Raw genomic sequence first — 23,628 nt, forward strand, 5'->3', positions numbered from 1 at the left:
CTTTGCTTGTATCTCTATGGCTTTTTTTCACTGATATTGTAATTATATGCTTATTGTGCTACAATGATCATATATATGATTATATTTTCTTTCATATTATAGACTTCTCATGTACCAAAGCCATACCTAATACAAATGAAAATCTCCCACAGAGCAAAGCTTTTTACACTAACAGTTCTCAATTAATATTTGTTAAATAAATATATTTTGGGAAGAAATAATGATACTCTAGCTTCCATGTCATTGATCTTTATTTTAAAATAAAAACAACGTAAAGTTATTCTACAGATTGTGCAATTTATTTTCAAATTCAAAAGCCAATAAAAGAAAAAAGAAACAAAATTACCTTGTGTCTGAAGGATCTGAGAAGGAAATTTTAATATACATGGATAAAGATGAATGATTCCAGTATCTATTTGCATATATTTTAATTACCTTATGGTAGGTATAGCCAAAATCTTTAAGTCTGTCTGCCAAAGTATGCTTTTAGAACACTGGTGTCATTCATGATGTTAAAATATATTTTATAAAAAGAGTTTTGTGATCAAGGGTGCCTGGTGGCTCAGTCGGTTGAGCGTCTGACTTCGGCTCAGGTCATGATTTCGCGGCTTGTGGGTTCGAGCCCTGCGTCGGGCTCTGTGCTGACAGCTTGGAGCCTGGAGCCTGCTTCTGATTCTGTCTCCCTCTCTCTCTGCTCCTCCCCTGTTCATGCTCTGTCTCTCCCTCTCTCTCAAAAATAAATAAACATTAAAAAAATTTTTAAAAAGAAGTTATGTTAAATGGTATGATCTACTCTAGAAGATTCATATTGTATAGTAAGCTATTAGAGGATCTAAGGAGCCCTGTAATAAAAAAAATCTCTTTTAACCCAGCATTTCTAGAGATCAAGAATTCTATTCTGTAAACATCTACTAATGTCTCACAGAACATTAGTATTTAGTGAATCATAATTTGGGAAATTCCACCTTAAAGGAACTTGGAGAGAGTGGTATGGCTTTATTTGGCTATGTAATCTTCTGAAAGTCCTCTGGGATTTGTTTTATGTCATTAATTAGTTAATGTATTCAAAGACTTTATTAGGCACCATCTATGCATCAGCCTCTCTAATAGATACTATGATTACATTGAAACAAAATCCCCTCACTCAGGATTTTTAACTTAATTGGGATACAATGATTCTTTCTAAATATCTGAGGAAAGAGTAGAATTTACTAGGCAAAGAAAGTTATGGGAGGCAGAAAATTCCTCACAAAGAAAATAACACGTCTAAAGGTCACTTGGTGGGAGGGACCATGGATATTCAACTCACTGTGACTAGAGGCAGACATCAGGAAAGAAAGGGCCTGGTAGCGATAGGGCTGGAGCAGAATGTAGGGACAAAGCCATACATAGCATTATAGGCAAAGTTTAAAAAATAATTTTTTTATCTAAAAACTAATGTAAAACCATTTAATTATCATCAGCAGAAGAGTGATACGTGTTTTAAAAAGAAGATTTCAGCTACAATGACAACCATTTGGATAGGTACAAAAGGGGATATAGGCAGACCAATTAGAAGGTTAATTTAGTAGTTCAGGCAAGAAATAATGATAGCTTGGTGCAATGGACTGAACTGTGTTTCCCTAAAATTCATATGTTGACACTCTTATCCCTTCAAATGACTATATAGGAAGTAGAGCCTTTAAGGAGGTGATTAATCAAATGAGGCCATAAAAGTGGAGTCCTGAACCAATAGAACCAGTGTCCTTATAAAAGAGGAAGAGACACCAAATATCTATCTCTCTCAGCCATGTGAAGACATAGTGAAAATGTGTCTGTCTGTAAGCCAGGAAGAGAGCTCTAAAAAATTAAACTCTGTTGGAATGTTGATTTTGGACTTCCTAGTCTCCAGCAGTATGAAAATATTAATTTGTGTTGTTTAAGCCACCCATAAAATGACTTTAAGACTAGCAGAACAAACTCATTAACTCAAACTAAAGACAGAGAAGAGGTCATATAGAAGAGTGTAGGAAAGGCAGAGACACCAGGGACCTGAACAGACCTCAAGCCCTCTGGAGAAGGGAGGGATCAATGAGTGTGGAGAAAGGATAAAAGCAGACCCTCACACCAGGGAGCCCACACAGGGAAGAAGAATACATATAACATTTGGCTTTGGAAACAAGAGGGGCTGAATTTCATGAATTCTTATAACTAGTGGGACATAAAGCTTAGAATTTTAAAAATCATCAGGCTCCATTCTCAGAGAGACTGGAGGATGACAGGAAACTGAGTCTCTGTCCTTAAAGACACAGCACAACAAATAGCCTGCATAGATCCAGCATAGCCCACAGCACGTTGAAAAATACCTAGGGCATACAGAGGGAGAGTTACTTGCTAATCTCAGAGCTTAGAGAGGGACAGAATTCACAGAGGGTCTTCTCCAGGAACAAAAGAGCTGGCAGACTCCTTTTCCCTTCCCTAACCCCCCAGTATAAATACAGGGCCATCTGCAGGAACCAGCACAGGGGACATTTACTACCTAAATTGTTTACACCAAGCCCTGATCCCCTGTGGTTTGGTGGATCCACCCTTTCCAGTCATACTTGCTTCAGTCCCAGCACTGAAGGTCCCTGCTCCCAGAAGACCAATGCAAACCTTGCTAATACCAACACATTTCCACCAGGGAGCTAAGTAGGGCCTCTGTTCCAGTGACAGTAAGCCCCCTCCACAGAAGAGTGGTATGGATCTTGTTAAAATTGTGTTAAAGATCAATGCTTTGTTGATCTGTCCCAGTCATCCAGTCCTGGAATAGCTGTGGTGGGAGGTCTCAATTTGCAAGCAGACCATCAGATACCTTGTTAAAACATTGTGTTCTGTATCCTCCAATACACTCTTGACTGGAACCCGTTCAAACAAGGTCCATGTGCAAGCAGCCCTAACAGGGGCCAGAACAACTCCAAATAGACTCCTGGGTGAGAGGAAAATTACCACACATACCAGCCAGGTGGTGGCAGACCCAGCAGTGGGCTCAAAGCAGATAGCTGATCTGATTGCTGGCCTTGACAACCAAGAAAAGCTTCTCAGGGGACAACACTGGGTAAGTGCCCTGTAGTTTGATGCAACTGTATCTCTGGAAAATGCCTGGACTGACTCAATTCAAGCCCGATGTGGGGCCCCATACTGGCCCACTAACACGACAGAGAGCAAACACTGCACATGACGAGAAAAGAGAGCCACTGGAGATGACTGGAATGGAAGGAAAAAGTGGCCAAGACACAACAGCAGAGTGCATGCAAAACAGAGAGAAGATGTCCCTGAAATGCCAGGTTATGGTGAAGAGGGGACACTAACTGCATGGCACAACAGGACCTCTCCTTCATAAGGCCATTACCCTCAAGAACAGAAGACACAACTGACCTTCCTAACAGAGAAAAAGACACAGAATTAAACAAAATGAGGAGACAGAGGAATACGTCCCAAATGAAAAAATAGGACAAAACTACAGCAAGAGACCTAAGCAAAATAGATATAAGCAATATGTCTGATAGAGAATTTAAAGTAATGACCTTGAAGACACTCACTGGACTTGAGAAAAGAGTAGAGGATATTAATAAGACCTTTAACAAAGAGAAATAAAAAAGAATCAATCAGAGATGAAGAACACAATAAATTAAAAATATACTATATGGAATAAATAGCAGTTAGAGGAAGCAGAAGAATGACGCAGCAACCTATTGGACAGAGCAATGGAAAGTAATGAGCTGTGCAGATGAGAGAGAAAAAAATTATGCAAAACGAGAATAGATCTAGGAAACTCAGTGATTCTGTCAAGATTAGTAACATTTGCATTATAGAGATCCCAGAAGAAGAAGAGAAAAGAGGGCAGAAAATTTATTTGAAGAAATAGTAACCAAAAAATTCCCTAATCTGTGGAAGGAAATAGATATCCTGATCCAGAAGGCACAAAGATCACCCAACAAAATAAACCCAAAAAGGCCCACAAAAAGACACATAGTAATTAAAATGGAAAAAGTAGTGATAAAGAGAGAATTTTAAAGCAAAAAGAGAGGGGAGGAAAAAAGATAGTTACATATAAAGGAAACCCCATAAGGCCATCAGCAGATTTTTCAGCTAAAACTTGGCAGGCCAGAAGTGGGTAGCATGATTTAGTCAAAGCTCTGAAAGGGAAAAAAAACTGTAGCCAAGAATAATCTATCTAACAAGGTTATCATTTAGAAGAGAAGGAGAGATAAAGAGTTTCCCAGACAAACAAAAGCTAAAGGAGTTCCTGATCATGAAACTAGCCCTACTAGAAATGTTAAAGGGGATTCTTGGAGTGGAAAAGAAAGACCTTAAGTAAGACCTTAAGAAAAGTAAGAAGCACAAAAGCAGTAAAAATAAGTATATCTATAAAAATCAGTTAAGGGATTCACAAAATAAAAGGAGTATGAGATGTAATTATTACATCATATACCTAAAATATGGGGGGCTGGGGACGAGGACTAAAAAATGGGTACAAATTTAAGTGACCATCAACTTAATATAGATTGCTATATGCAGAAGAGTTTATATACAAATCTAATGGTAACCATGATATAAACCTAGTAATAGATATGCAAAAAATAAAGAAAAAGGAAACCAAGTATATCACTAAAGAAATCCAGCAAACCATAAGAGAAAAGAGCAAGAGAAGAAGGATCAGAGAACTAAAAACAAACCACACACACAAAAAACATAAAATTAGTAACAAAGTGGCAATAAATATATACTTAGCAATAATTATTTTGAACGTAAATGTACTGAACACCCCAATAAAAAGATATAGGGTAATATAATGAATAAAAACACAAGAATCACCTATATGCTGCTATAAGAGACCCATTTTAGATATAAAGACACATGTGGATTGAAAGTGAGGGGATGGAGAAACATTTATAATGTAAGTGGATATGAAAGGAAACCTGAGTAGCAATACTTATATCAGCCAAAATAGCCTTTAAAATAAATATTATAACAAGAGACAAAGGAAGACACTATATAATAATATAGGGGACAATCCAACAAGATGATATAATAATTATAAATATTTATGCACCCTATATAAAAGCACCCAAATATCTACCACAGTTAATAACAAATGTAAAGAAACCAATTGATAGTAACACAGTAATAGTGGAGGACTTTAACACCCTACTTAAATCAAAGGATGGATCATCCAGTCAGAAAATCAACAAGGGGGCATGTCTGCATGGTCAGTCAGTTAAGCACCTGACTTTGGCTCAGATCACAATCTCATGGTTCATAGGTTTGAGTCCCACATTGGGCTCTGTGCTGACAGCTTGGAGCCTGGAGCCTGCTTCAGATTCTGTGTCTCCCTCTCTCTATTCCCCTTCCTGGCTAACATTCTATCTCTCTCTCAAAAAAATAAATAAACATTAAAAATTTAGAAAAAAAGGAAAATCAACAAGGAAACAGTGGCTTTGAATGTTACACCAGACCAGACGGACTTAACAAATATATTCAGAACACTGCATCCTAAGAATACATATTCTTTTCAAATATACACTCAACATTCTCCAGAATAAATCACATATTTGGCCAAAACAAATTTCAGCAATTGAAAACAACTGAAATCATACCCTACTTTTTTTCTGACTACAATGCAATGAAACAAAAATCAACCACAAGAAAAAATCTGGAGAGAGCACAAATACATACAGGTTAAATAACATGCTACTAAACAATGAATGGATCAACTAAGAAATCAAAGAAGAAATCAAAATTTACATGGAAACAAATGAAAATGAAAGGGCAACCGTCCAAAAGTCTTTGGGATGCAGCAAAAGCAGTTCTAAGAGGGAAGATTATAGCAATATAGGCCTACCTCAAGAAGCAAGAAAAATCTTGGGGCACCTGGGTGTCTCAGTCAGTTAAGCTTCGACTGGCTCAGGTCATCATCTTACAGTTTGTGAGCTCAAGTACTGCGTCGGGCTCTGTACTGACAGATTGCAGCCTAGAGCCTGCTTAGGATTCCGTGTCTCTCTCTCTCTGCCCCTCCCCTAATCATGCTCTGTCACTCTCTGTCTCTGTCTCTGTCTCTCTCAAAAATAAACATTAAAAAAAAGAAGAAAAACCTTAAATAAACAACCTAACCTTACACCTAAAAGAGTTAGAAAGAGAATAAACAAAACCAAAAACCAGCAGAAGTAAGGAACTGATAAAGATTAAAGCAGAAATAAATGACAGAAAAACTAAAAACACAAACAAACAAAAAAACATATCAATGAACATATGTAGAATTTATAATTATAATTTATAATATATATAATAAATACACACACACATATATATAATGGACTGTTATTCAGACATAAAAAAGAGTGAAATCTTGCCATTGGCAACAACATGGATAGATATGGAGTGTATAATGTTAAGCAAAATAAGCCAGTTAGAGAAAGACAAATATCCTATGATTTCATTCATATGTGGAATTTAAGAGACAAAGCAAACAAAGGGGTGGGGGGGGAGAGACAAACCAAAAAAACAAACTCTTAACCATACAGAACAAACAGATGGTTACCAGAGGGGAGGTGGGTAGGTTGATGGGTAAAATAGGTAAAGGCATAACACTTATCATAATGAGCACTGAGTAACTTATGGAACTACTGAATCACTATATTGTACTCCTGAAACTAATGTAACACTGCATGGTAACTACACTGGAATTAAAACAAAACAAAACAAAATATTAATCTTCAAAAGAAAAATTTATTTTTATTTTGGAAAATATAAAATAAAATAACAATTAAGCTTTAAAAAGATGGCTTCTGAACTTTAAAAAAAATAATAAACTAGGGGCACCTAGGTGGCTCAGTCAGTTAAGTGTCCGACTTCACCTCAGGTCATGATCTCACAGTTAGTGAGTTCAAGCCCCACATCAGGATCTCTGCTGTCAGCACAGAGCCCACTTCAGATCCTCTGTCTCCCTCTCTCTCTACCTCTCTCTATAAATCAAAATAAATAAACAAACTTAAAAAAAAATAATAAAGCTAGCATTTTACATTGCATGTTATGGTATTATTTTTACTATTTACATCTTTTTTCTATCTGAAGTTATATCACACATACGGAGTTAAGTTTGTAATCTCCTCAATTTTCCTAATACCTTGAAAATTTTCACATTAATTCTACAATTGTTTTACAATTCACCTTTACATCTCTGGCATGAAATGACAATTGTGCTACATTCTAAATTTCATTTGGCCTTTAAGTCTATTTCTATACCACTTTGCTGTCTAAATCATGAATCAGTAACACTCTGTCTAATGGTTTGGCTCGCCTTTATTTAAAGCCTTATTCTGTGGAGGTGAAAACTCTACCCTGCTCCTGTACTCACTTTTCAGAAGGCTTCCTGCCTATTCTTCAATGTGTACCATTCCAGTTGACTATTAATATAACCATATCAAGTTTTACAAGTCTCTTTTTATTTGGATGACATATTTATAGATTAATTTAGGAAGAATTCACATCTTTACAGCATTAAAAATTATTATCCAAATATTAGGTGGATAATTTATTCAAATATTTTAAGTTCCTTTCCCTTATCAGGAGCAAGAGAAAACTATTATAATCTTCTTCCAAGGATTATTATTATTTTTTTAAATATTTATTCTTTTTTTTTTTTTTTTTTTTTGAGAAACAGAGAGAGAGAGAGAGAATGGGGGAGGTGCAGAGAGAGAGGGAGACACAGAATCCGAAGCAGGCTCCAGGCTGTGGGCTGTCAGCACAGAGCCCGAAGTGGGGCTCGAACTTATGAACCACATGATCATTACCTAAGCCAAAATCAGCCGCTTAACCGACTGAGCCACACAGGCATCCTCAAGGATTCTTATTTTGTATCTGAATATTCTTTATACTATTTTTGTTTCTCTTATCTTCTACTCAATTATAAGCTTTTACTTTTGGTAAAGTATTCACAGAGGAAAAGTTCTTAAATATCATGAAGAAAAAAAACCTAGTAAACCTCATTCAAAACGTTTAAATGTTAAGCCATTAAAAACAAAAAGAAATGAGGACACTTACCATCATCATATCTATTCAACATCTTTTGGATATTCTAGCAAATTTAATAGGTCAAGTAGAAAAAAAAAAAAAAACCTCATGTAATACATATTGGCCAGGAATAGATAAACCTTGTTCTTTTTAGCATCAACATGTGAAGTTTCCATTAGCTGCCTATCCAATGGCCATTCCCACCATTCTTTTTTGCTAACAAAACCACAGTCTTACTTGGTATCTTCCCCTTTCCTTGTTACTCATGGGTATGCCCTGTTTGTGTAAGTCAATCGTGGGGTCCCATTTACCTGTTCAGCTCCTGCTTTTGGTATGGGCATGTGACACAAGTATCACTAATTCATTTTTATGAGAAGGGCCCTGGCAATATTTGGGGAAAGTGTTTTTCTCAATGTTAAAAAGGAATACATGGAGAAAAGTTTCTCCCTTTGTGTGGCCTCTGTACTTTTGATAGTAATATTACTGTGTGATACATGAAACTGTGCCCCCATCCCATAACAATGAGTGGAGCCATCTGAGAGGAAGCTGACACAATGACAGGCACAGCTGAAAAGTAGAAGTAATCCGAGTCTTTGTGCTGCCGAATTAAACAACTGTAGACTCTCTCTACCTACAAGGCTCTGGTCATGTGACAAAATTAATTTTCCTTATGGTCTATAGCTATTAAAGTGGAGTTTTGTTCCTGTTACTTGCAGCAGAGAGTATATCAATGCTATACTGAGAAAAATCCAATAACTTCTAGTAAAAATAACAACAAAAATCAAAACTACTAAACTGAATTAAGAAAATATTTGGAAAATATTTGATATAAGGAATATTTGTAGAAAACGTTAGTTTTTCTCTAAAGGAATATTACCAAAGAAAAAAACTTAAGCTCATTTACAATATAAAAAAAGAGGGGCACCTGGGTGGCTCAGTCGGTTAAGTATCCAACTTCTGCTCAGGTCATCTCATGGTTTGTGAGTTCAACCCCACATTGGGCTTGCTGCTGTCAGCACAGAGACCATTTTATATCCTCTGTCCCCTCTCTGCTCCTTCCCTCCTCATGCTTACTCACTCTCTCTCTGTCTCTGTCTCTCTCTCAAAAATAAACATTAAAAAATTTTTTAAAAAGGTTAAGAACACACTTAACAATTGACAAAGAGGTATATATTAAGAAAATTATAAATTTTATCAAGGAACTTTAAAGTTAAAATCTGTATGTTACAGAATGAGGAAAAAAAAGAATAAATATATCCACTGAAATACCCACACAGACACACACTTGCACGCACACACACACACACACACACACACACAAAAGTAATCTATGATAAACTTATTTCAATTAATTTAGCAAAAGACAGCTTACCTACAAATAATGCTACTACCACTGACTCTTTATCTGGGGGAAACAACAACAAAAGTCCTATTGTAAACCACTTATATAGTCAATCTCAATAAATTAAAAATAAATGTAGAAAGTTTTTAAAAAGTAAATTAAAAAATGAAAGAAGAGGGACATCTGGCTAGCTCAAGTTGGTTGTCTGACTCTTGATTTTGGTTCAGTCGTGATCATGTGACATCTGGCATCACATACTACTCATATGGCAAGACATTGATCTTTTATCAAGTTAAAATTCATTAGAAATATTTGCTCATCTTGCAGAATACTTGCAGAACAACTTATTTGCAATCCAAGGTTTTACTTATATGCATATATATAACCTATTATATTACTCATGCTTATTTGTTCTTCTATACATTGAGATTGTCTATTTGACCTTCATGGGATCATGCAACAAAGTTTGATATAGATGTTGTGTTTCTGTGGATTTTTATCTTATATTTCATCCAGTTTTTGATTTGTGAAATTTGAGGCTATGTTATTAATTGGATGACCATTCAAGCAATACCTTCATAGTTTGTTTTTATCTTTTTATATTTCAAAGAGCACTTGTGAGATATTTTAATCTTCAATTTTACTTTGCTAATTTATTTTTGTTTGCGTTTGCTTAGTGTATTTTTGCACATCCTATTACTTTAAATCTTTCCTTATTTTGTTGTAGATGTACTTCTTTCATATGGTAGTTAAATACTGATTTTGTTCCAGAGAATTTTTATTTTATTTCATTTTATTTTTTTTTAAGAGAGAGAGAGCACTTGTACATGTGCATGAGTCGGGGAGGGGCAGAAGGAGAAGGAGAGAGAGTATTTTAAGCCCAGTGAAGAGCCTGACTAGGGCTCAGTCTCACAACCATGAGATCATGACCTGAGCTGAAATCAAGTGTCAGAGGCTGAAGCAAATGAGCCACTCAGGTACTCTGAGAATTTTTATTTTAAAAGGTATATTTATCTCATTTTTAAATTTAATATAACAAATAGTTTTATCTTAATTTTGTTATCTTACTTCACATAATATGGTCCTCATTAAATGTCTTATTCATTTTGTTTATTTTCTCGCTTAATTTTTATTCTCCTTGAGGGGTTTGTGTGTGTTCTCCATTTGTAATTTTTAGTATTTTTTAATTGTAAGAAAAAAATATATAACATAAAATGTATCATCTTAACCATCTTCACCATTTTTAAATTTGTTTTAGTGTTTACTTATTTTTGAGAGACTCTCTCTCTCCCTCTCTTTCCCCTCTCTCTCCCTCTCAAAGTAAATAAACTTTTAAAAAAAAGAAAAAGAATTTAAATCTTTTCTGTGGGATTCTTGCCTTGCTCACAGTATGAATCCTGTTGCTATGACTCCTTTCTTATCTCTCCTTATTTATTTGCATTAGTCCAGCTATATCTTACTCTTTTTTTCTCCTATAAACTATTAATATTTTTTAAAGGTACATGTTTTCCTTTCCCCTCCCAAGCTCTATTGAGATATAATTCACATATAATACTGTATAAGTTTAAAGTGTACACTGTGATGATTTAATACATGTATATTTAATGAAATGATTGCTACAATAATAAGGTTAGCTAACACCTCAATCACCTGGCATAATTCCTTTGTGTGTGTGTGACCAGAAAATTTAAGATCTATTCCCTTAGTAAGTTTCAAATATACAATATTGTTACCTATAGTCACCATGTTTCATATGACATTCTCAGAACTTACTCACCTTATACCTGGAAGTTTGTACTCTTTGAGCAACATCTCATCCCCTCCCCACCAGTTCCTGGCAATGACCAATTTACTATTTATACGTCTTAGAGTCCAATATAAGCAATGCCATATAATATTTGTCTTTGTCTGACTTTTTTCACTTAACATAATGCTCTTAAGTTTCACCCATGCTGTCACAAATGGCAAGAGCTCCATCATTTTTATGACTGAAAAATATCCCATTATATATCTTCTCTACATTTTAAGAGGCACATATTTTATCTCTAATATAATTGGATTCATATTTTCATTGTCTATGGCATATGCTAGTGTTTTATATAAGATAGTGTTTTTACAGAGAATATGCCATACAAATTTACACTGTTTTTTTTGTTGTTGTTGGTAACAGACTGCATGTTATCTCATCTGTTATGAAAATGAAATGATAAAGGAGAAAAGAAAAATAAGGAGGAATCTAGGAGCATGAGAAGAACAAGAAAAATAAGGAATGCACAGACACGAGATAATAGTGATTATAGGTCTTTTGCAGTTAATGTCTTTTCATGAACAAAAACCAACAAAAAATAGTGATTAAATATTACTCCTTATTCCATTTAAATAATAAAAATGAATTGTTTTTATATAAATACATGTAATACCCTAAACATGCAAAAGAAAATATATTGTTAAGATATTGTACAGTTAGTACAGCTAATAGTCAAGATTAAGAAGTGGCATAAAATTTAAATAAGTTAATATTCAAACACTCTACAGCTGCAAGTATATATTTATTTTTCTAAAAATATATTTGATGTTAAAGAACTTACCTTAGTATATGACTCTGACTGTTTCTATCTTTATTTTCCAAAATTATGTAATATGATTAAATAATCAGCTCTTCCAGACCAGTTAAAAACACCAAGTCTTCATTCCTAAGTAGCATCATTTTGTAAGAAAATTCAGGAGATGATTAGAATAAGAACTAATAAAAGAAAGAATGTAAAGAAAGAAAAAAATGAGTAGGTATTTACTAGCATGGAATCAGGATTCCTATCCAGTTATTTTAAATAGAAAGCAAGCACAAGGGAACTCTTAATAGAGTACAAATTACTTGGCAGGACACTAAGACAGTGTGTAATAAGATTTGTTACACAGTTATTCACTAAAAGAAAAGAGAATTGGGGATAATACCAAGGGTTCGATCTAAAAATTATTTAATCTCTCAAATGAGTTGGGGTATAACTCAAACTACTTCTCTTTCATGAACTTTCTTTGTCCTTTAAACTCAAAGCATTTACATTATCTCTTTTTGTAAAATTCTATACTGCTTTATGACATCTCATAAATTTGATTATTATTTAATATTTAGTGTGAATTCAAAATGATATCACACCTAGTTTGTAAGTTTCAGTATGACAGGGCTCTTGAAGCCTGACACATGCCTAGTATAATGGTGTCCACTTCCTGCTGTAATTATCTCTGTCTCCATTCCACTCAGACATTCATTAATGGATATACCAGATTATCACAGTTCTCATTCTACCCCTGTAGAAAAAAAATTATTTTTTCAGATATTAAGACTTTTCTTTCAGAATAAACCATATATTTGTGTGATAGGCTTATAAAAAAAACCCTGTCATCTTTATCTTGCTTCTACAAAGAGCTCCAAATTTCCAATATTATAATATATAATTGCAATAAATAAGTAGACATGAAAAGCTATTGTCTCATTTTTCTTCTACAGCTGCAAAGATTCTCACTGCATATCTTTTCTCTGCGACCTGAGTACATTAGAAAGTCTAGAAAGTAGTTTTTTCCAATGATGTTTCTTCAGAGATGCAAATCTCTCTGTTTTACATTTTAAGGTACTACACATATTTAAATTTTTATCTTTATTTTTATTTTTAAATGTGTATTTATTTTTGAGAGAGACAGACTGAGCAGGGGAGGGGTAGAGAGAGGGAGACACAGAATCCAAAGCAGGCTCCAGGCTCTGAGCTGTCAGCACAGATCCCAATGCGGAGCTCAAACTCACAAACCACAAGATCATGACCTAAGTCGAAGTCGGATGCTTAACTGACTGAGCCATCCATGCACCCATATTTAAATTTTTAGATCTTCACTTTCCTTTCTCTTAAATGTTCTTACTCCCACAGTCACAGAAATACAGCACTTCTGGAAATATATATTGAACAGCTAATCTGACTATTGATTAGCAGGAAGCTTTATAAAATAGGAAGGGAAAAAGACATAAGAAATTTGGCAGCAATAAGAAAATTTCCATCTAAAGATCTTTTAATTTGGATTTACATATTATGTAGACCCTACCTAAGCTACATAGTTATTAGGATATTCCCATCTGGAAGGCTATGGTAGAAATTTTAATATCTGAATTTATGCAAACTAATAATATTTGTGCATGCTTACTTCCATGTGTATGTATTATATGAAGCATCCACAAGCATACATAAATGTGTAAGGGTGAAGAGGAGCAAGACTGAATCATACAAAGTCAGCAAAATTTACAGATCATTAAGTGATTGGAATTGGAAGTGATTGGAATTGGAATTGGAAGTGATTGGAATTGGAATTGGAAGAAAATTTTGAGTTAAATTAGTATTTTTCCAAAAATATATAGATTTACAAGTATACTGTAAACTAGAAGTGAAAAACTGGTGAGCCACAGTAAAACTCCATGGCACGGATTTATTTCAGTTGTCCAAACACCATGTCACAGACATAATAGTTTCATAAATTTTAAAAAATTATTTGTTAACATTTATGTAATGTGAATTCTCATAAAATCTAGATTTTGGACTCTTGAAAAACCAAATTTTTGGCAACACTAGCCCTGGGTTCCCAAAAGGCAATGACCAGCTAGAACTGTTACAGCTTGTCTTCATGGTTTTATGGCATTTTAGGGCAGTCTTCCTATTGCCTCTGCTGGACTAAGAACAAGTGTCAGCGTCCTAACATTTAGATAATTTTTTTTTTTTTTTTAATGAACACTTCTGGTCTCCATATTCTGCCAAAAATGGGAAAATGGAAAGATCAGCAGCGAGGGCTATGTATTTCAGAATAAAGTGGGAGTGAGGAAGGAGAAAAGCATATGGTAGAAACACAGACTGTTTCTGCATGTTTAATAGCAAGCAATAAAAGAAGATTTTGTAAAAAGTAGTCTTATCTGCTCTACTCATTTATTCATGCCATTTAAGATTATAAACTTTGTTTAAAAAACTTATCTGTTCCTGTTTCCCTATCAAATTGGAAAGAACAGAGAATATTCTAGCACTGCCAAATCTAAATTCCACTTGATTGCTATTTCTTACCCAACCCTACTTCGATTTCACCACTTTTGTTAAAAATATTACCAAGTGTTTAACTCCATGACAATCATTTTCAATCCCAGCTGCATACTAGAGTCACCTCGGGCACTTTAAAAATACCACTATTGTGCCTCCACACCTAGAGGTTCTTATTTAATATTTATCAAAATGTGTCTTTTGCCCCAGTGTTCTTTAAAAAATTCCCTATATGATTCTACTGGGCATCCACAATTAAGATCACTGTTGTATAGATTTTGCTGCCTGTTAAACAGTGGAGTATACACACTCTCTGCCCTCTCTCCTTTACAAATTTCAAGAGTGGATCTAGTCACTTAACCTGCTTAGTATATTTCTTTATAAAATGCTATAGGAGGTGTCACAGGGCCAGTTCTTCTGGAAGCCAATCTAAGCCAAGGATTCCAGTGAAAGGACATATTACAAGCTTCCAGAAGCAATCACAAAGGCTGTGAGGAGAACAGAATAAGGAAAGGAGGCAAACCAAGCACAGGCAAATTTTCAGGAAAATTTCCAGACAGCCTGATACCATGAGGAGTTCTGGGGTGTTAATTATACCTCAAAGTTGATCACAAAGGGAGGCAAAGAAGCTAGGCTTTGTACTCTTGCACCAGTCAATGTCTATGGGGGTTTGGGAGGTGAGGGATGTCCTAAGAACCGCCAGGGCATCCAGCAACTTCTCCAGGTGAAAAGGCTCCATTACAATCCTCCAAAAGTCACAGGTTAAGAGGCATTAGCAGGAAAGCACTCAGAAGCTGGAAGATGAACTCAGAGAATAAGGGGTCCCAGGGGGCACCTCTGTGGGACACCATGTAAATGCATTCATTACAGCCCATCTATGCACTCCTACATAAGAGAAAATGCAAGATGGTGGTGGAGGATACAGAGGTGCTCAACTAGATCTCTACGACATTTTCTAGCTTAAAAAAATAAAGCTATAAAATGCTATCTGAAACAAGCCTTGGGGAGCTTTATTTTCTAACAAATATTTAAAGCTTCTACTTTCTTTCTGCTTCAATAATCTTTTGATTCCTGTTTTAGTAACTAACTGCTTGACAGTTTGACAGGGATACTAATTAACACCTAAACTTAATTCTTTCAAGGAAAGTTAAAGAAACACCCTAGAGCTTTAAATAATGAAAGAAAACATTCTTCACCATGGCACTTGTTCACTCTTACCAGCCAGAATGCTATGTTATTTGTAGTCAAATTTGAAGCCATGTGACACAACCGATTATTACATAAATGCGCATGTATGTAAAAGATAAAGTTTTACATTTACCAAATATTTATTTAAATAATTATGAGTACATCAAAATAATGAATGCATTAAGAAAGAGGCATCTATTACAGTTTAGTCTCTGTCATCTGTTTTAATAAGAAATCCCATGACTATGTAAGACTAATGTTCAGATGATTTAGGCTTATAGCAATTACATTTCCTTACTTGTAGAGAATTAGTAGAACAGAAAGTAAGAAAAGCTTTTCAGGCAGTTTAAACCCTTTTGCTATGGAAGACTATAATAAATGAAGCACTGCATTTTCACTGAAAATGAAAAATGGCAACTAAGTAATTTACCCTAAAAAGTAGAGCAGTAATCTTGAGGATAATATTTTCAAGCATATTAAATTTGACTTGTTGAGAGAATGTCTTGGAGAAGCAACAGTGTTGTAGGAATTCATGGTAGAACCTCAGCATTCAGCCACAGAAAATCAGTCTAGGAATTCTGACCAAGTTTTCTGACCACACTCTCTGCAGCTTTACTTAACCCTTTTAAAAACATGTCACTTTTTGCTATTGTCAGCAAATTGCCAAAATACCTGTATCAAATAAATAGGACAGGACTAGTATATAGTCAAAATTTAAATTTCTTGACAATGTATTAAATTAGTAATTAAATGAAATAAATTAACAAGTTATAAGAAGAATGAACATGTGTGTGTGTGTGTGTGTGTGTGTGTGTGTGTATTAGGGGGAGGCTAAGTAATTTTAAGTATCTATTTGCCTACTTTACATCATACACATTATATAAATTATCTCATTTAATACTCAACACATCCCTAATAGATACATTAAGCATAATTACAGGATAGGACACTAATAATTAAACAGGTAAAAGCATTTGGCCTAGGTGACACAGCTATGTAACTCTGAAGTTGAGACTGAAATTTGTCTACCTTCAAAGTTTGTGCTTTTGTCCACCACATCAAGAAAGAAAAAGGAAGTATGCGATTCTAAAATATATGAATACCATGAAACTTTCTGCCTTTTCTGAGATCAAAATCTACCATTACAAATTCTGGTTTCGATTTAGGTGAACAGGTCAATCCTGATGGTCCTTCTTATCTTTTGAAAATTTTTACTTTTTACATTGCAATGAAGAAAGTCATTTTTGGAATTTCTCTGAAGAGGCATCAGAAAATGCATAAGAAAAATAAAGAATGGTTGCCAGCTGACCTTGTCCTCCAACTGTGCTCTGAGAGCAAGAGTGGAAAGGATTCATGCCAGCTTCCTGACATCTGAATTTCTTTATGCTTGTATAATGAATTCTGAAAACAACCCACACTTTCTTTGTTACTTGTATTTTGTTTCAAAAGGAAACATAAAAAGGAATAGAAAAACATTGTTTCCTTGATACTTTTCTTAAATTTGGCAGCAATGACAGAAGCATTTGTTTCCTAACAAAAACAGACACTTACAATCTCAGGTGCTCAGTGTTTTGAAATGACAACTGAAAGTAAAGACAGAATTGTTAATCAGGATTCCAAAAGCAAAGACTGTCAGTAAAGAGAGTGATTTTTGATGTGAAAGAGAGGGTTTGAGTTTATGTAGACATTTTCTTCTGATATCTTAATTTATGTTTTTGATGAAGAAATTCAGTTTCTTTCATCTTGTTCTAGAAGCATATTTTCTTCATTTGGGCTCACTGAAGTACACAGGTTTCTGTGTAAAACACGATGATACCTATTACAAGCACCTACCAGGATCCAGGACTTCTCCTAGTATTCAAGAAATAAGAATGAACAAAACACAGCAACCTTACCCTCAGGGAGCTTACAGTTTAAAGGGGAGGCAGATGATAAGCAAAATATACAGCATGTTAGAGATAATGGTAAGTATTATGCAAAAATAAAGCAAAACAACAAAACAAAACAAAACAGGAAAGGGGATCTGAAGGATTGGGGCTGAAATTTTAGAAAAGGTGATGAGGGAAGGCTTCACTGAGAAAGTGACTTTTTAATAAAGAAAGTGCCAATATAAGTATTAGGAAAAGGGAATTTCAGGTAATGTGATAGCAAGTGCAAATGGAAAGTTGTAAAGCAGCCTAGTAGATGGGCAATAGATAATTAGTAGTCCTACAAGAAGGAACTGAAGTTATACTAGTGAGAAGACAGTAAGTTACTTAGTCTACTAAACTACAAATACAAGTACCCCAGGAAAGTTTCCTTTGATACAAGTAGTTTAAATTTTTAAACATGCTTAAATTTATTTAAAAAAAAAAAAGAAAAGAAAGAAAAGAAAAGGAAAAGAAAAGAAAAGAAAAGAAAAGAAAAGAAAAGAAAAGAAAAGAAAAGAAAAAAAAGAAAATTGTTTTGGAAGGCCATTAGAGTATTTCAAGAAACCAAAAGAAATGGGACCATGACAAATGCCAATATGGAACTGAAAACAAATTAAATGGTGACATGGAACACTAATTACAAAAGGACAATCATCATTTAAACAAACGGCCACCTAAAGCAATCCCTTTCCTATTGAATCACTTTCAACTAAGGTGTACTGTGCAGCTTCATCTATGGCTGTCTGGCTTCCTTCTCCATCTTGACTTCTCTGAGTTGTGGGTTCCCGACTCCTGGTATAATGTAACAAGGATTACATTTACAATCAGAATGCCCTCCTCCCTAGTTCATCTTAGACAAGTTGCTTCACTATCTTAGACCTGTTTTTTTAAACCACACTTCCTTTCAGTTATATTTTATGACTTTAGAAAACGTATGGGGGCTAATTGATTGTGTTCCACTTGGAATTAACCCTTTGTAATGAGATCACTCAAAAAGGAATTTTAGAAGAATAAAAGGAAAATTAAAAAATTAGAGGGTAGAAAAAAGACAGATTAGGAGCATGGAGAAGAATCAGAAGAGTAAAAGGAGCTCCTGGGTGGCTCAGTCGGTTAAGCGTCCAACTTCAGCTCAGGTCATGATCTCATGGTTAGTGAGTATGAGCTCCACATCTGTCTGTCTGCTCTCAGCAAAAAACTATCTTTGGATCCTCTGTCTTCCTTTCTCTCTACCCTTCCCCCACTTGTGTGTACTTGCTCACTCTCTCAAAAATAAATAAAACATTAAAAAAAGAGAGAGAAGAGTAAAAAATAATCTCAGAAAGTAATAGAAGACACAGTCATAAAAAAGACCTGGAGATCAGTAGTATCTTCTGAATAGGTATGAAGGTCAATCACTCAGAAATAACCATTAAAATTGGTGTCAAGATTATTTGATAACCAATATGGAAAACAGGTTTGGAGTGACAAAGAGGAAACAAAGAAAGGGTACTAGAAGTAAAGGAGCCAAGTTGCAACAAGTTTTATAGTAAATGGGTGATGACTGTAGAAATGAATACTCATTACTCTTTTGAAAATTTGGTTTAATTTCTTTAAATTAATTGTAATACTGATCATAATCCTTCTGACAAGCTCCATTTCTTTCAAACATGAATACAGTCTAATGGCAACAAGAATATTTCATGGACACATGCCAAGCACAATTAACAATGCTATTGCATGTTCCCTATGATCCCTAAGATTGTCTTCCATAAAATTTTGGCTGTGGAAAAATTCCTAATAAGAAGCAGATGTTCTCTCATTGAAACTTTCTGTACCTTTGAAAAGTAATCAAGGAGATTAGTTTAAATAGCATCTTCCCTGCTGTACTCACTCGGGTGGTCATCTCATTATATGATCAGGACACATGCACTCTGTTATTAGCCTTCAAGATATCACTATTTTTAAATACGAGGAATTGAAAGATAGTAAGCTTTTTATTTCCCCTAAAATCCCACATCTCCACATGATCAGAAGCTTGAGTTTTCAATTATTTATTTGAAAGAGAAAAGAAAATGACTTTTTAATAACTGGATATCTGAGTTCTAAAAATCAAGAAATCTTTCCCAAACTAAATACACTTACTGATTCATTCAAGAAGGAGATGGTTATGGGATTCAATTTTTTTCTCCTGAAATGGATTATAATTCTTAACAATACCATGAAGGACTCTCTGTTTGGATCTTGGGCAGGTGAGATTTATTATTTTTCTCACTCATATATAAAGATGCAGATTTGGACTCTGTAAAACAACAACAACAACAACAACAACAACAACAACAAACCAAAGAAAGCTCTATAGGTTTTTATTTATTTTAAATGCCAGGTTTAGAAATAGTTTTAACCAAATAGAATAAATTAAATAAAAATAAAAAAGAAAAATATTTTCCTTGCCATTTCCTAATCCTTTCTGCTCTGTTATCCTTAATTTGGATGGAATTATAGTATTTTTAGAACTACAAGAGAATTTAACCACCCAGTTGAACATTCTTATATTTTTTTATAAAACCTTTGAAAAATAGATATGTTATGAATACATATGTTCATAGTTATGTTCCTAGAAATGTTCCTAGAATGTTCCTAGAAAAATGCATATGCACACATAAAAATAACATTTGCATATAATTTTAGAGTTCTCTGAATCCCAGAATAAGAACCTTGAACTAACTAAACCCTGTAGTTTTAGAAAGAAAGAAAGAAAGAAAGAAAGAAAGAAAGAAAGAAAGAAAGAAAGAAAGAAAGAATCAGTCGCTAGGAAGGTAGTTTTTTCAGACAACCAACTTATATATAACATGATGGAAATTTAAAGATCTGTGTTAAAATAATCCATTCAATACTCTTTCTACAATGCCACCTCTATTCTCTGTGAACATGTTCTGTAAAAAACAATTATATTTATCCAACAAACTTTAGCTGTACTGAAAGTAGAGTACACACAAGAGACTGGGGTAGATGCACAAACAGATTAACAGAGAGTGGCTTCTGGAGGCTTGACACACCAGCTGTGGGACCCCAGATGGGAGACTACCTGATACAAGTGTTGTCTGCTCATGGCTGATATCTCTGAAACCTTCCTAATGGTGCTTTTGGAGAATTACACATGATAATACATGAAAAAAAGCTATCAATGTTCTTGGAACATAGTGGCAAATAAATAACAAGTTAACTGGTAGTAGTAGCAGAAGTATTATGATGACTAGGTTATACAGAAGTTAAATTGGCAGGATCCCCTGCCTTGCAGTCAATGGATTGATTAGGTTATACGTAAATTTTTAACAACAGAAGCCATTAACAAGCATTTTGACAGGTGCTCTACCTTCAAGTCCTAATATTTATAGGGTTTTAAGTATGGCACTTAAATCCCCTATATTGGTTCAAGTGTCTAAGGTAAGCATACATGAATAAGCCTGTTTATTTATCTTTTAGGCTTATAATTGCGATTCAAGAATCAGTCACTAGGTGAGCACTGTTATGGTTTCATGCTATTGCTTTATGACCCATATGTCTCAGTTTTCTCATATATTTAGATAAGTTAGAGCCACAGGAAGCTAATAACATGTTTTTACTATTTAAAAATAGCAAAATATTAAGGTCAATCATTTTAAACAAACAATACAGAATTTTATAATTCAAACACCGGCTCTTGTGGCTACCCTGCTTTAAAAGTACATGGCTTGCCACCCAAAATTTGGTTCATGTTGAGACCAATGACATCACACACACACACACACACACACACACACACACACACACAGGGTGTGAAACGGTTTACTGCTTATATAATTGAGGAATTTCTGAGGAGAGGAGGGCAGTCCTTCAAAGCAGGTGTGAAATAGCTTGAAAGAGCAAGGAAAGGAAAGGGGTTAAGGTTTTTATTGCAGTTAGGGGCTAGGGCTAGAGTGAGGGTTCCCATGCATGGGCAAGAGATTTCATTATTTGAATCACCAGGGCCAAAGGAAGGAGCACCTGGACTTTCTTACCAGCTTGTCTAGTACTGGAGGAAAGAAAAAGACACAGTGTGGGGTTAAAAGCTGCCAGCAATCAAAAAATTAAAAAAAAAAAAAATGGAGTCAGCCTTCATCACACTGTATGGTGAGGTACCATCACACTGTAATTAGCCACTACCAGTGCTTAACCACTCTCAGATGATTAATCTGGCCCTATTTAGGGAAACCATGAAACTCATCTTCTGGGTGCCCCAAACCTCCTTTGGAACAGCTTCAACTATTAGGGCCACAGGCCTACAATTCAACTGAAACTTAGGTTTCTTACAGCACTGCCTTGCCCATTTATACCAGGCTCTGTCCTTGCAAATGATTTAGCTACAGTTCTGGAAGAGGGAGAAATCCCTTCATATAGTTAGGGAAAAAGTAAATAGCTAAAAATGATAGCTATGCTTAGCATATTTATTCAGGACTATCTTTTTTTGACTCGGTAGAAGACTTTGCTTACATTCCAAAGATTTAAAATTGAATATATTTAACTTCTTTACCAAATTATACAGATCTGTCCAAGTTTGCCTCCACTTTTAAAAATACCAGATGCATTTTCCTGCAGACCACTTTAAAACAGCATGCATAGCTGCACACCAAACAACGGCAACTGTGAGTAACAGTGACAGACAATAGTCTCTTTCCACTCTAAGTGGCAAATTACCATATAGTATACAACATAAATGCTTTAGAGGAGAGACAAATCTACTTGAGATGGACTGAACAGAAGAGATCTGAGAGAAGATTTAGATAAATTATATGGTATGAGGAGGACGGAATTTCAGATAGCGAGTAAAGCATAACACATGCATGGGTAAGTGTTAATATAAGACCCCAATTTGAAAGAAATGTATGTATTTTAAGTATACTGGCACATGGGGCCAGGATAAAAAACAGAGGGAAAGTGATTATTTCTTACATATTCAAGGAATGTGTAAATTCTTTACGTTATTTAAAAACCCCTTTTTGAAGAAGTCCTTAGATATCAGCTGAAATTATGTCATCTGCTCTGAGACAAGATTTACAAAACACAAAACTACATGAGAAATAAGAAAAGTTATAGAGATTTTATGAGGGCTTTTAAGATTAAAGAAAGGCTATTGAAAATATAGTATATGTAGATGAGAAAGGCTAATCAAGATTTAAACAGACCTTTGAGACAGTACCATCTGTCAGGAACCATGTCTGAACTTTATACCATGTTACTGGTATATGCTTAAGTTCAACACAGTAGATGATCAATAACTGTTTTTTGAATAAATTAACAGCTTTATCTTCTTGGGAATATGCAAAATACACTGTATTAACACACTGAGTTAACACACTGAGTTAATAAAACCTTTTGCACAGTATGGTTAGAATCTAATTCAAATCCAATCTTTTTTTTTTTAATAGACCATATGTCTGCAGCCTGCCAGTCACCTTAATTAGAAGACAAACTACTCCCATTAGAAGGCTATCCTCTTCTTTAAAACAGTAAATTAATGTTTCAATAAAAGCATTATTCTGAGAAAATGCACTGAGTGAACATGGGAATTGTTTGGGGCAGTCTAGAAGGGCAAGCGTCTGTATGTATCAGCATTCAGATAGGGTTTCAGTTAAGCAAATTGAGGACAGAAAGTTCTCTTCAACATACTAAGTGGAACATGTTATTACCAAAAGAAGTTGTTTTCCTTTGCTTTAGAATTATTCCTCAATAGAGTTTATTATCTCTTGTGCAATGTATAAGTCATATATGTTCATTTTAGAAAATTTAAAGTAAACTCCTCAAAAATATAATGAAGATGGAAACTCATAATCACTCAACCCTGAGATAGCCATTACATATATAAGACTGTCAGAGCCAAAGATGAAAGGGCCAGATCGCCATATGCAGTCTTCCCACACAATACCCCCCAACAAAACTTGTCAGCTTTGGTTGTTAGTCTGTGATTTTCATAGATATTCTCTGAGTCTAGGGGGTACTTGTCAATCACAATCCTTCTCACGTAGGGAGTTAAAAATTAGAGAGGTATACATAGGAGCTGTATAGGAACTAGAATGTAGCACTAGCTTTGTTTTTCAAG

Source organism: Panthera tigris, chromosome B1, assembly GCF_018350195.1.
Source record: "Panthera tigris isolate Pti1 chromosome B1, P.tigris_Pti1_mat1.1, whole genome shotgun sequence".
Taxonomy (NCBI): Eukaryota; Metazoa; Chordata; class Mammalia; order Carnivora; family Felidae; genus Panthera; species Panthera tigris.